The sequence below is a fragment of the Pan troglodytes genome, chromosome 11 (assembly GCF_028858775.2).
Source record: "Pan troglodytes isolate AG18354 chromosome 11, NHGRI_mPanTro3-v2.0_pri, whole genome shotgun sequence".
NCBI lineage: Eukaryota > Metazoa > Chordata > Mammalia > Primates > Hominidae > Pan > Pan troglodytes.
The window spans coordinates 8,293,352-8,308,518 of NC_072409.2; positions in this window are offsets into that span (position 1 = coordinate 8,293,352).

Sequence of the window (15,167 nt, forward strand, 5' to 3'; positions counted from 1 at the left end):
CAAAAAATAGAAAAATTAGCCGGGTGTGATGCCAGGCTCCTGTAGTCCCAGCTACTCGGGAGGCTGAGGCATGAGAATCGCTTGAACCTGGGAGATGGAAGTTGCAGTGAGCCAGATCACACCACTGCACTCCTGCCTGGGTGACAGAGCAAGGCCCTGTCTCAAAACAAAACAAAACAAAACAAAACAAAAAACAACTTCAGATGTGCTTACATTATATTTCTTTTCTCTGTCTCTCTTTTTTTTTTTTTTTTTTTTTGAGACATGATCTCACTCTTGTTTCCCAGGCTATAGCACAGTATAATCACAGCTCACTGCAGCCTTGACTTCCCAGGCTCAAGTGATCCTCCCACCTCAGCCTCCTGAGTAACTCGGACTACAGACACACGCCACCATGCCCAGCTAGTTTTTGTATTTTTAGTAGAGATGGGGTTGCGCCATCTTATCCAGGCTGATCTCAAACTCCTAGGCTCAAGCAGTCCACCCAAAGTGGACTCCTCAGCCTCCCAAAGTGCTGAGATTACAGGCATGAGCCACCTCACCCGGCCTGTCTGTCCTTTTTTAAAATTGAGACGGGGTCTCACTATGTTGTCCAGGATGGTCTCAAACTCCTAGGCTCAAGCAATCTTCCTGTCTCAGCCTCCCAAGTAGATGGGATTTACAGGCACCTGCCACCGTGTTTGTCACATTGTATTTCTTTCTTTCTTTCTTTCTTTCTTTGAGACAGTCTTGCTCTGTCACCAAGGCTGGAGTGCAGTGGCGTGATCTCGGCTCACTGCAAGCTCCGCTTCCTGGGTCCTGGCCATTCTCCTGCCTCAGCCTCCCAAGTGGCTGGGACTACAGGTGCCCACCACCACGTGATCTGCCCGCCTCAGCCCCCCAAAGTGCTGGGATTACAGGTGTGAGCCACTGTGCCCAGCCTTTATTTTGTTTTTTAAGAGTCGGGGTCTCACTATGTTGCCCAGGCTCGTCTTGACCTAAACTCAAGCAATCCACCCAACTCAGCCTCCCAAAGTGCTGGGATTACAGGCATGAGCCACTGCACCTGGCCAACACTGTATTTTATTAATAATTAAGTAGTTTTAGATCATATTTTGTTCTCCAAATTTAAAAGAAAGATTGTCAAAAGTATATAATCCAGTATCTTCTGAAGAAAAACCAGTCTTTGTGGTATACATGTCCTGTGTGGAAACAAATTCCCTTGTCAAATGTTTTTAGGGAGCATCCCATACTATAAGCACCCTGTTGACCAGTCACAATGCACATTAGCATAGTAAATGCTCTGAGAAGTCCTGCAGGAAAGAAATCTGTGTTATTTAATGAAGTATTTTCCACACTTACTTGGGTAGGACATTCTTTTAAAACTCCTTTTAGCATACTGAAGAACCAATGTCTTATGGAATAAATAACCATGAGGAAAGCCAGGCTCAGTGGCTCACACCTATCATCCCAGTGACTCAGGAGGCTGAGTCAGGAGGATCGCTTGAGGCCAGAAGTTTGAGGCTGAAGAATCATAAGCCATGATTGCACCACTGCCTTCCAGCCTGGGCCATAGCACAAGACCCCATCTCTCAATAGTTTTTAAAAATTAGCAGGGTTTGGTGGCGTGCCTGTAGTCCCAGCTATTCAGGAGGCCGAGGCAGGAGGATTGCTTGAACTTGGGAGTTCAAGGAGGCTGCTGTGAGCCGTGATCACACCACTGCACTCCAGCCTAGGTGACAGAGAGAGATCCCAACTCTAAAAAAATAAGAAGAACCACGAGGAGCCCATTGTTGTATGAGTCCCTGCTCCCCTGGGAGAAGATACTGGGGAGTGAAGAGAGCATTTCCTACAGGTGAGTGGAGTGACATTAAACCCCAGCGGGAGGCTCAGGTGAAGGGAGTGAAGCACTCAGCCTCCCGAGTAGGTCTGTGGAATGTACCTGATGTGGTTTGGCTGTGTCCCCACCCAAATCTCACCTTGAATTGTAGTTCCCATAATTCCCATGTGTTGTGGGAGGGACCTGGTGGGAGATAATTGAATCATGGAGGTGGTTCCCCTCATACTGGTAGTAAGTCTCACAAGATCTGATGTGTTTATAAAGGGTTTCCCTTTTCACTCAGCTCATTCTCTCTTCCCTGACGCCATGTAAAATGTGCCCTTTGCCGTCTACCGTGATTGTGAGGCCTCCCCAGTCACATGAAACTGTGAGTCCATTATACCTCTTTCCTTTATAAATTACCCAGTCTCGGGTATGTCTTTATCAGCAGCATGAGAACAGACTAATACAGTGCTGAAATTCACAGGATGGACAGTGGTGGAGAGAGCCCACCCAGCCACCAGCTCCTTCAGCTTCTGATGTCACATCGGCAGGTGGCCAGCCCACAGCAGGAGCTCAGTAACCACGCACCGGCTCCCGCTGAGCTGGTTCTCGCTTGTCCCCACCATCCTCTTCAGCAGGCTGCCAACTCCAGCCCATGGGTAGTGGCTGCTGGACCATTATGTCGGGAGGAATGGGAGGCAAGACAGAATCAGCTGGAGGGAGTGGCTCGATCCCTTATGCTGTCAATCATAGTCACTGGGGAGGAGGAGTCAGCTGGGGCACAGGTGTCTCTGTGCTCCCTTAGGGAGAATTCTATAGTGTCTCCCAGCCACCTCGCCTGCCAGGTGGCAGGCTGACTTCCCCTGGAGTACATCATTCCCCACTCAGGGCAAATGGCAATTTGCAAGTCTGTGTTCAGACAGGACCAGGAGATGGGCATCCCCGCACATCAGAGCTGTCCGCCATGGTGGTCACAGTCTTACTGGGCCCCCTGGCCAGTCCTTGTTTTTTTGTTGTACGAGAGAAAAACAGAGTGGAACACTGGTTAGTTAGCACAGGCCCTGGAGCCGGACTGCACTTATTTGTTGTGTGGCCTTAGGTAAGTCGCTTAAACTCCTTAAGCCTCAGTTTTCTCATCTGGAAAGTAGGGATAATAAAAATACCACCCACCCCCCCCAAGGGTTGTTATGAGAGTTAAGTGATGTGTGTAGAATGCTTAGCACTATTTAGTAAAACCTGGCTATTAATACTGACAAACAATAATATATTTGTTTTAGCAATATTCTTATAATACTTATTATTGACAAAGAAAGAAAAAGAAACCATGTCACCAAACTTCCTGTGGAAAGGCCCCCACACCAGCAGTCTGAGTGCTAGTCCTGGCTGTGGGGCCAGGGCTGGGCGTGTGGCTCCTGAGCCTCGGTTTCCTCCGTGGTAAGTGGGGATGGAGGTGCCCCGGGTGCCTGCTGTGGACCTTGAAGCTGGCCTCTCCTGCATGGGAGAAGCAGTCATTACATGGAGCTGCCGAGCCGAGTGCATTTGTGAATAAACATGCAGCCTGCTTGTTGAGAGACAGATGCAAAGTCCATCTGGAGAGGGACAAAGGCCTCCCTCCTCAGTTTCCTTTTTTTTTCTTTTTTTTTTTTTTTAGACAGTGTCTTGTTCTGTCACCAGGCTGGAGTACAGTGGCACAAACTTGTGTGGTACGAGGCTGTGTGATCCCTGACATCACTGTCTCCTAGGTCACTGGGGGTGTCCACCCCACACTGGGGAAACCCTGACCTGGGGGCACCCCCAAGCTAGTGAACCAGGGGACGGGGCTCCTTGCGAGGACCAGATGGCATTTAACGCTGATAGGCGCTATCATGACCTCCTGGGCATGAAACAGGTACCTCCCTGGTCCGCATTCCAGAAGAGGATGCAGAAGCCCTCTGGACAGGCCTGGCTCATGTCCTCCTGCTGGAGCGGGCTGACCACAGCCCTTGGCCCTCCGCTCCCGGCATGGCCCGTCTGGAGTAGCTGGGATTGCAGAGGTGCACCACCATGCCCGGCTAATTTTTGTATTTTTAGTAGAGACAGGGTTTTGCCATGTTGGCCAGGCTGGTCTTGAACTCCTGACCTCAGGTGATTTGCCCACCTCAGCCTCCCAACGTGTTGGGATTACAGGCGTGAGCCACCATGTCCGGCCCCTCCTCAGTTTTCTTAGGTGCCCTGCGTGTGAGAAGGGACCTCTTTGCTCTCTTTCCAGGGAGCCATCAGGCAGTGTGTTCTGGTCCTCGCAGCCTCTTGCTTCCTGGGGAAGACATGCCCTCTATGAACTTCACCTTCCCCAGTGAGTATCGAGGCTTCGGTGAGGCCTCCTGGTATCCCAGCATGGGGCAGTGGTGGGCTGAGCTGTACAGACTCTCCCGGGGGCCAGGGGAGCCGGCTGTGTTCCCCAGCGCCTGTCATTTTCTCACTCATGGTTTTCGTGTGTCTGAGGGAAGGCCAGGGAATCTTTGTTTGCAAGGCTAGAAGCTCCCAAGCCAGTGAAGCAAAAAGGAGAACTTAGTAGAAGGGCAGGAGAGCCAGCCAGGGCACCCACAGTGAGGACAGCCACTGGGAGGGAGCTGGTTCCTCTCTCCAACCACCCAGGCTCTAGGGTGGCCTGCAACAGAGACCAAAGGTGGCAGCAGAATTGGCAACGTGCCTGTGGAAGCGCTCAGGAGAGGAGGAAGGGCAGGGCCTGGGAATCTGCAGGATCTGGGGTCGACACAGCAGGAACAAGGGCACGGGGTCTTCAGACTGTCAGTTCAGGACACAGCCATTGGCCCTGGCCATTCTCCTCCCTCTGTGTAGCCGTTTGCTCAAAATTCAGTCCTAGGAGGCCGGGCATGGTGGCTCACACCTGTAATCAAAACACTTTGGGAGGCCGAGGTGGGTGGATCACTTGAGGTCGGGAGTTTGAGACCAGCCTGGCCAATGTGGTGAAATCCCATCTCTACTGAAAATACAAAAATTAGCTGGCCATGGTGGCAGGTGCCTGTAATCCCAGCTACTCAGGAGGCTGAGGCACGAGAATCGCTTGAACCCAGGAGGCAGAGGTTGCAGTGAGCCAAGATCCCACGACTGCACTCCAGCCTGGTCAACAGAGCGAGACTCCGTCTCAAAAACGTAAATAAATAAATACATAAGTCCCAGGAGAGGGTATGCAGGGGTCACAGGACCACACCGGACAGGAAGTAGGCAGGGTAGCTTGCTAGACAGTTTCGCCAAGGCTGCTCCTAGTAGGTGGGGCGGGAGGGGCGGGGGCCAGAGAGGTGCCTCAAAGTAACTTAGGTGCTTTGTCTGCAAGTATGGGGAATGAATGGTGGGGAGAGGCTAAATGAAAAGTCCCGGGACCCCAGCTATCAGGGCAGTTTCTGTCTCTGTAGACAGCTTTCCCTGAGCCTCTGCCCCCGCCTGGATCTCACCTTCCCCCCAGCTCACGTGCCCACCAGACTGATGGCTGAGTCACAGTGCCCGAATCTGGGAGGGAGGATCTGAATGGCCCACATGAGCCAGTTGTTTGGCACAGTCCATCAGCTGTGGCCAATGAGGGTGGGATCATGTCGTTATGGCTCCAGAGGTCTACCCTCAGGAAAGGGGGTGCTGGGCAGTCACCCCAAATACCATCTATCATAGGATTCAAGAGCCTTCAAAGCTGGGAGGTACACTTCAAAGACCACCAGGTCCAATGTGCTCATCTTACAGATGGGAGAAGGTGAACTGGGGCTTGCTCCTCCCGGTGTGGGGTGGATGCTTTGACCAGGTTCCTAGTTGAGCCTCCAAGCAGCGGGCTCTCCCAGGGTCAAGCTCAGAGATGCTCAGACCATGAGCTGGGAGGAGGAGCCAGGCCCTGGAGCCCTTCCGCACTCTGGTGCCAGGGAGCTGCCCACCATCTGGCCTGTCCCAGCACTGCCCGTTAGGGTGACACCTGCTGGTTTCCCAAGCCGGGTCTGAGACATGGACTCCCCCAGACAGATCCAAGGGATAGGTCCTGGCCCAGTTCTCCCAGGGTCTCAGCCCCCATACATGAGTTATATGTGGGCCAATCCAGGAGCCCCACCCCCTGAGGGCAGGGCTGTGTGTGTCTTGTCTCTGCCGCCTGCCCCATGCCCAACTGAAAGTGAAGCCACAACAACAATGCTGAATGGGTGGACGTGGACTCTTCGGTCCCCCACCCCCAGCTGCCCTTTGGCAATGACATGAAGTCCATCCTTAAGGTCAGCCACACGTGGAATCCAATAATCCCAGGCAACTATCTGGGCTCCAAACCCACTAACCTCTGGTGCAGACTTAGACAATCGCTCTCACTCTCTGGGCCTCGATTTCCCTGTCTGTACAATGAGGGGCTTCAAGGTTCCGTCCAGCTGAGACAGTGTGTGCTGTAACAGTTCTAAGTTCCAGCCTGACCAACATGGGGAAACCCCGTCTCTACTAAAAATACAAAAATTAGCTGGGCATGGTGGTACGAGCCTGTAATCCCAGCTACTCAGGAGGCTGAGGCAGGAAAATCGCTTGAACCCAGGAGTCGGAGGTTGCAGTGAGCCGAGATCACACCACTGCACTCCAGCCTGGGCAACAGGGCAAGACTCTGTCTCAAAACAAACAAAAAAACAAACAAAACAGTTCTAAATTGGGGGCCAGTCTTGAGGCATCAGAATTGACCAGGAGAGAAAGCAGGACACACTGCCTTCTCTGGAGTCCTTTAGCGGCTCTTGTTTTTAGACTTGAATTTGGCGTAGCCTCGGTAATTAGTAAGTCCAGCGACAACAATGGCAGCTACCACTTACTGCGCCTGGTTGTGTGCCAGGCAGGGAGCCACGTACTCCCTGTGCATCAGCTCGCTGAGCCTTTGCAGGATCCTGTGGGTTAGGCAGCAAGGCCCAGAGAGGTTGAGGAGCTGGGGACCAGGTCACACAGCTGGTGACCGGCCATAAAGGATTCAAGTCAGGCTTGTCTGAGCCCCTCTCTGTGCATGCTGGGCTCACTGTGTGATATAAAAAGCCTGAAATCGCTGAGCACGGTGGCTCACACCTGTAATCACAGCACTCTGGGAGGCCGAGGTGCGTGGATCACCTGAGGTCAGGAGTTCAAGACCAGCCTGGCCAACATGGTGAAACCCTGTCTCTAGTAAAAATACAAAAATTAGCCGGTGGCTCACGCCTGTAATCCCAGCACTTTGGGAGGCCAAGGCGGGCGGATCACAAGGTCAGGAGATTGAGATCATCTTGGCCAACATGGTGAAACCCCATCTCTACTAAAATACAAAAAAAAAAATTAGGCGTGTTGGCATGTGCCTGTAGTCCCAGCTACTCGGGAGGCTGAGGCAGGGGAATCGCTTGAACCCAGGAGGCAGAGGTTGCAGTGAGCTGAGATCGTGCCACCGCATTCCAGCTTGGTGACAGAGCGAGACTCCGTCTCAAAAAAAAAAAAAAAAAACAAAATAAGGCATAGTGGTGCCTATAATCCCAGCTACTCAGGAGGCTGAGGCAGGAGAATCGCTTGAACCTGGGAGATGGAGTTGCAGTGAGCCGAGATCACGCCACTGCACTCCAGCCTGGATGACAGAGCAAGACTCTGTCTCGGAAAAAAAAGAAAAAAGAAAAAAATAGGATGTACGAAAAGCCCCAGGTGAGGGCACAGGGCTGAGAGTTTAGAGGCCTAGGTGAAGTTCTGGAACACTCTCTAGGACTTGCAGCAAGGCAGGAGGTCTGGGACAGCCCCCTACCTCCCTGGGCTTCATTTGCAAAACAATGGTATCTGCTCCCTGGGCTCTGAAATGCACCCAACCTAGTGACCCAGCCCCTCCTCCTATTCTCCCAACAGGTGAAATATGGAGATGGGGGAGTGGAGCAGCTCCTCAGCCCCCATTCCTGTCCAGCAACAACAGCAATACCCAATTGCCTTTGCCCAGAGCTGGGTTCCAGGTCGGGGACAGGAAGTGGAAGAAGAGGCAAAAATGGGGGGCAGTCCATGGAGACTGGCCTCTCTCTAGCTCTTGACCACCCAGCTTCTCCCGCTCCTCGTGGTCCTCAGCCCTGCTCCACTGGAAGGAAATATGCTGTGATGGACTGAATATTTGTGTTCCCCTAAAATTCCTTTTTCATTCTTTTCTTTTCTTTTTTTTTTTTGAGACGGAGTCTCACTCTCTGTCACCCAGGCTGGAGTACAGTGGCACAATCTCGGCTCACTGCAATCTCTGCCTCCCAGGTTCAAGTGATTCTTCTGCCTCAGCCTCCTGAGTAGCTGGGACTACAGGTATGCACCACCATGTCCAGCTAATTTTTTGTATTGTCAGTAGAGAAGGGGTTTCACCATGTTGGCCAGCCTGGTCTCGAACTCTTTACCTCGTGATCTGCCTGCCTCGGCCTCCCAAAGTGCTGGGATTACAGGCGTGAGCCACTGCACCCGGCCTCTTTCTTTTTTTTTTTTTTTAACATATAGAGACAGGGTCTCATTATGTTGTCCAGACTGGTCTTGAACTCCTGGGCTCAAGCTATCATCCCGCCTCTTCCTCCCAAAGTGTTGGGATTACAGGCATGAGCCACCAAACCGGCCTCCCCTAAATTCCTATGTTGAAATACTGACTCCCAAGATGACGGTATGAGGAGGTGGGGCCTTTCGGAAGTGATCAGGTCGTGAGGATGGAGCTGTCACAAATGGGATTCGCGCCCTTAAAAAGAGGTCCCAGCCGGGCACGGTGGCTCGCGCCTGTAATCCCAGCACTTTGGGAGGCTGAGGTGGGTGGATCATCTGAGGTCAGGAGTTCGAGACCAGCCTGACCAATATGGTAAAACCCTGTCTCTACTAAAAATACAAAAAATAGCCAGACGTGGTGGCATGTGCCTGTAGTCCCAGCTACTCAGGAGGCTGAGACAGGAAACTTACTTGAACCCAGGAGGCAGAGGTTGCAGTGAGTTGAGATCGTGCCACTGTACTGCAGCCTGGGTGACAGAGTGAGACTCTGTCTCAAAAAATAAATAAGAGGCCCCAGAGAAATCCTGCCATGTGAGGTTACAGTGAGAAGATGGCCATGAGGAACAGGACCTCACCAGACATGGAATCTGCAGACACGTTGGTCTTAGACTTCCCAGCCTCCAGAACCGTGAGTAATAAGTTTCTGTTGTTTATAAGCCACTCAGTCTATGGTATTTTGCCATAGCAGCCCACACAGACTAAGACACCTCTCAATACCAAGCTGGTGACAGGGTCTTGCCAGCCACTGGGTGCCCTTCAGAGGGCTGAGGGACAGAATGAAAATAGACTAGAGAGAAGGGAATATGTAGGTTTAAGTATCTTCCAAATGGGCTGGTGGCTTGGGGGTGACTTACGCGCCAGTGGTTACCAGCTGTCTCTGATGGTCTACAGGTCGGAGGGTGAGGTTCAGCCCTTAGCCTGGAAGGCCCTGCAACAGTTGGGCCCTTTGCCTCCTGAGTGGCCCTAGACACTCCCCTGCTTTGCCACGTGGACAAGGCTCCCAGCAGGCCCCTCCAGAAGAGTAATGCACCGTTGTTCATAATTCTGTCTGAATTGCCCAGTGCAAGACGCTCTGGATCCCAGATGCTCAGAGCAGCTCCAAAGGGTCCAGAGAGACTCATTCCACAGAGGTAAAACATGATTAAAAATCAATGCAGCCACCTGCTGATGGATTTTCTGAGGCCTGGACAGTAAAAAGGCAGGAGAAAGAGGCAAACTCACCGAAAAGCAGGGAGGGCAAAGGAGCCCTCTAGAATGGGAACTCTAGTTGAAGCAAAGGAGCTTTTTCTCAAAAACAACAAAATCAGCCTTATCCCGGGCTCAGGCCTGGAAGGTTTGCTTCCAGCCAAAACCCAGAGTGGTAGCTGGAAAGGGCTTGGTCCAGGAGACAGCACACCCAGACTCCCCAGCCAGGGCTCCTGGGTGATCCCCTTGGACCTCACCTTAGAATAAGACGGGAGGTGCCGGGTGCAGTGGCTCATGCTTGTAATCCCAGCACTTCAGGAGGCCGAGGCAGGCGGATCACCTGAGGTCAGGAGTTCGAGACCAGCCTGGCCAACATGGTAAAACCCTGTCTCTACTAAAAATTCAAAAATTAGCCGGGCATGGTGGTGTGTGCCTGTAATCCCAGCTACTCAGGAGGCTGAGGCAGGAGAATCGCTTGAACCCAGGAGGCAGAGGTTGCAGTGAGCCGAGATCGTGCCACTGCACTCCAGCCTGGATGACAGAGCGAGACTCCATCTCAGAAAAAAAAAAAAAGAACAAGATGGGAGGATGAGCTAGTCTAGGGGCAGTGCCAGCTCAGCCCCCTCTTACGCTCTCGGTGTTGGCTTGGGGTTGGGGCCCTCGCTAATGCGTCCCACCTGGCTCCCTGCCTGCCTGCCTGCCTGCAGGGCACTCTTAGGCTGCCACTGTGATGAATGAATTCCTCCGCAGATTCTCAGGAGGGACACTTTGTCTCAGTCCTCCCTGTGACAGCCCTGCCCTTCCTTCCCTAATTACCCCCTTCTCCTCTTTCAGAATTCTGCCCCAACATTATCTGGGGAGCCCCCCCAGATGCTCCAGGGAGACTGTGAAGACCCTCAGGCTCCCCGACGCCTCGTGTGCTCCTTCTGTCAGGGTGTTTGAACCAGAGCAACGCCATCTTGAATAGGGGCTGGGTAAAGTAAGGCTGAGACCTACTGGGCTGCATTCCCAGACGATTAAGGCATTCTGAGTCACAGGATGACACAGGAGGTCGGCACAAGATACAGGCCATAAAGACCTTGCTGATAAAACAGGTTGCAGTAAAGGGGCCGGCCAAAACCCACCAAAACCAAGATGGCGACGAGAGTGACCTCTGGTCGTCCTCACTGCTACACTCCCACCAGCACCATGACAGGTTACAGATGCCATGACAATGACAGAAAGTTACCCTCTAGGATTTAAAAGGGGGAGGCATGAATAACTCCACCCCTTGTTTGGCATATCATCAAGTAATAACCGTAAAAATGGGCAACCAGGCTGGGTGCGGTGGCTCACGCCTGTAATCCCAGCACTTTGGGAGGTCAAAGCAAGCGGATCAACTGAGGTCAGGAGCTCGAGACCATCCTGGCTAACACGGTGAAACCCCGTCTCTACTAAAAATACAAAAAAAAAAATTAGCCGGGCGTGGTGGTGCGCACCTGTAATCCCAGCTACTCAGGAGACTGAGGTACGAGAATCACTTGAACCCTGGAGGCAGAGGTTGCAGTGAGCTGAGATTGTGCCATTGCACTCTAGTTTGGGTGACAGAGTGAGACTCTGTCTCAAAAAAATAAATAATAAAAAGGGATAAAGGCCAGAGAGGCAGCCAGGAAACGTCCCCCACAGCAATCTCTCACCACCAGCTCTAGCACATGCTGTTCCCTCTGCATGAACACCTGCCCACCACCATCCACTTTATCAAGCTAATTCATCCTACACAGGAGAGTGTGGCTAGTACCTCCTCCAGGCAGCCCTCCTTGAACACAACAGGGCTGAGTACCTGATGCTGTGCCCCTACAGGCACCTCTCAACTCAAATAATGGTATATCTTGTCTATTTTTTAAGCAGCTTTAAAGAGATATAATTCATATACCATAAAATTTGCCTATTTATTTATTTATTTATTTATTTATTTTTTTGAGACGGAGTCTGGCTCTGTCACCCAGGCTGGAGTGCAGTGGCTCACTCAGCTCATTCACCATTCTCCTGCCTCAGCCTCCCAAGTAGCTGGGACTACAGGCACCTGCCAACAGGCCCAGCTAAATTTTTTGTATTTTTTTAGTAGAGACAGGGTTTCACCATGTTAGCCAGGATGGTCTCGATCTCCTGACCTCGTGATCCACCTGCCTCGGCCTCCCAAAGTGCTGGGATTATAGGCCTGAGCCACCGCGCCTGGCATACAATTTGCCTATTTAACGTGTATACTTCTGGCTGAGCATGGTGGCTCATATCTGTGATCCCAGGACTTTGGAAGGCCAAGGAGAGAGGATCACTTGACCCCAGGAGTTCGACACCAGCTTGGGCAACATAGGGAGACCTCCTATCTATAAACAATACAAACATTAGCTGGACATGGTGGCATACACCCATAGTCCTAGCTACTTGGGGAGCTGAGATGGGAAGATTGCTTGAGCCCGGGAGATGGAGGCTACAGTGGGCATTGATCGTGCCACTGCACTCCAACCTGGGTGACAGAGCAAGACCCTCTCTCGAAAAAAAAAAAAGTGTACATTTTAGTGGCTTTTAGTCTATTCAGAGAGTTGTGCCACCATCACCACACACCACAATTTTAGAACATTTTCATCACTCCTCTAAAGAAACCTCATGCCCCGTAGCATTCACCCCCACAATCCTCATTCCCCTACCCCTAAGCAACCATGAATCCACTCGCTATAGACTTGCCTATTCTGGACATATCTAAAATTGGATTTTGTATGGAAAGTGGAAATTGGACACTGTATGGAAACAGTCACACAACCTGTGGCCTTTGTGTCTTTCTCTGAGCATTGCGTTCTCAAGTTTCCTCCATGCTGCAGTGTGGATAAGGACTTTTTTCCTTTTCACTGCTGAGTAATATCCCAATCGCATTTCATTGACCCATTTATCAGTTGACGGACAGCTGGGGTGTTTCCACTTTTTGACTATTATAATTAATGCTGCCATGGACATTTGTAGACAAGTTTTTGTATGGAGATAGGTTTTCGTTTCTTTTTTTCTTTTCTTTCTTTTTTTTTTTTTTTGAGACAGAGTCTCTCTCTCTCTTGCCCAGGCTGGAGTACAGTGGCGCAATCTTGGTTCACTCCAACCTCCACCTCCCAGTTCCAGTGATTCTCCTGCCTCAGCCTCCTGGGTAGCTGGGATTACAGGTGCACACCACCATGCCTGACTAATTTTTGTATGGTTAGTAGAGATGGGGTTTCACCATACTGGCCAGGCTGATCTCGAACTCCTGACCTCAGGTGATCCGCCCACCTTGGGCTCCCAAAGTGCTGGGATTATAGGCGTGAGCCACTGCGCCCAGCCTGGTTTTCATTTCTTTTGTCTCAAAAAGGAAAAAAAAGAAGGAAAAGCATTCTACCCCTTGTCTCTAGGGGTAGAATTATTGGGTCGTATGGTAGCTCTACACTTACTGTCTTGAGGAACTGTCAAACTTTTCCAGGGCAGGTGCCCCCTTTTCCATTCCCACCAGTGGTGTATGTGGGTGCCAGTTTCTCCATGTCCTCACCAACACTTGTCGTTGTCTGTCTTTCTGATTACAGTCACCCTGGTGGGTGTGAAGTGAATCTCACTGTGATTTTCATATACATTCCCTGGATGGCTAATGATGCTGAGCGTCTGTTTGCGTGCTGGCTGGCTGTGTACCTTCTTTGGAGAAATGGAAAAAGGACAGTTTTTTTCGAACAGTGGTTGCTGGGAAAACTCGGTATCTGCATGCAAAAGAATGAAGTTGGACCTTTGTCTTACGCTATATACAAAAATAAAATAGATCAAAGCTCTAATAGAAAAGCTAAAAATAGAAAACTCTTAGAAGAAAACATAGAGGAAATCTTCATGATATTGGATTTGCCAGTTATTTCTTGGATATCATTGGATGCTGAAAGCATAGACTACAAAAGAGAAAAAATAAATTGCACTTCATCAAAATTAAAAACTTTTGTGCATCAAAGGACGCTATAAAAAATGTGACAAGACAACCCACGGAATGAGAGAAGCTATTTGTAAACCATATATTTGAAAAAGGATTAATATTCAGAATATACAAAGAATTTCTGGGAGGCTGAGGTGAGAGGATCACTTGAGTCCAGGAGTTCCAGACCAGCCTGGGTAATATAGTGAGACCCTATCTCTACACAAAATAAAATAATTAGCCAGGCATGGTGGTGCATGCCTGTGGTCCCAGCTACTAGGGAGGCTGAGGTGGGAGGATTGCTTGAGCCCAGGATGTCGAGGCTGCCGTGAGCCTTGACTATGCCACTGACTCCAACCTGGGTGACAGAAGGAGACCTTGTCTCAAAAAAACAAAAAACAGAAATAAGCAAAGAGAACCTCGAAGACATTACACTAAGAGAAATAAGTCAGTCACAAAAAGGTAAATACTGTATGATTCCAGATATATGAAATCTCTATAGTAGTCAGATTCACAAAGACAGCAGAACGGTGGTGGGCAAGGGGTGGGGGTAAGGAGCTGGAAGAAATAGAGAATTGTGGAATAGGCATAGAGTATCCATTTTTGCAAGATAAAGAGTTCTGGAGATCAGTGAATGTACTTAACATGACTGGACTGTACATGTAAAAGACAGTAAATTTTGGCCAGGCGCAGTGGCTCATGCCTGTAAATCCCAGCACTTTGGGAGGCTGAGGCAGGTGGATCACCTGAGGTCAGGATTTCGAGACCAGCCTGGCCAACATGGTGAAACCCCATCTCTACTAAAAATACAAAAATTAGCTGGGTGTGGTGGCACGTGCCTGTAGTCCCAGCTACTCAGGGGGCTGAGGCAGGAGAATCACTTGAACCAGGGAGTCAGAGGTTGCAGTCAGCCAAGACTGTGCCACTGCACTCCAGCCTGGCGACAGAGCGAGACTCCATCTCAAAAAAACAAAAACATTTGAGGCCAGGAGTTTGAGACCAGCCCAGGCTGGTCTCAATTAAAAAAAAAAAAAAAAAAAAAAAAAAAAAAAAGATCTGTGTGTGGTGGCACAAGCCTGTAGTCCTGGCTACTCAGGAAACAGGAGGATGACTTGAGCCCAGGAGTTTGAGGCTGCAATGAGCTATGATCATGCCTGTGAATAGCCACTGCACACTCCAGCCTGGGCAACTCTTTCATACTCTCAGTTCTGTTTTATTGATCTACATAGCTATACGTCTGCCAGTACTACACTCTCTTGATTACTGTAGCTTTGCAGTAAATTTTAAAACTGAGAAGTGGCCAGGTGTGGTGGCTCACACCTGTAATCCCAGCACTTTGGGTGGGCAGATAACCTGAGGTCAGGAGTTCGAGACCAGCCTAGCCAACATGGTGAAACCCCATCTCTACTAAAAATACAAAAATTAGCCGGGCGTGGTGGCACATGCCTGTAATCCCAGCTACTCGGGAGACTGAGGCAGGAATCACTTGAACCTAGGAGGCAGAGGTTGCAGTGTGCCAAGATTGTGCCACTGCACTCTAGCCTGAGCAACAGAGCAAGACTCCGTCTCAAAATAAACAAACAAACAAACAAACAAAAAACCCCACTGAGAAGTGAGTTCATTAACTCTGTCCTTTTTTTCCCAACATTGTTTTTGCTATTCTTGATTCCTTATATTTGCATATGAGCTTCAGCTTGTGAATTTGTGCAAAGAAGCCATCTGGGATTTTGATAG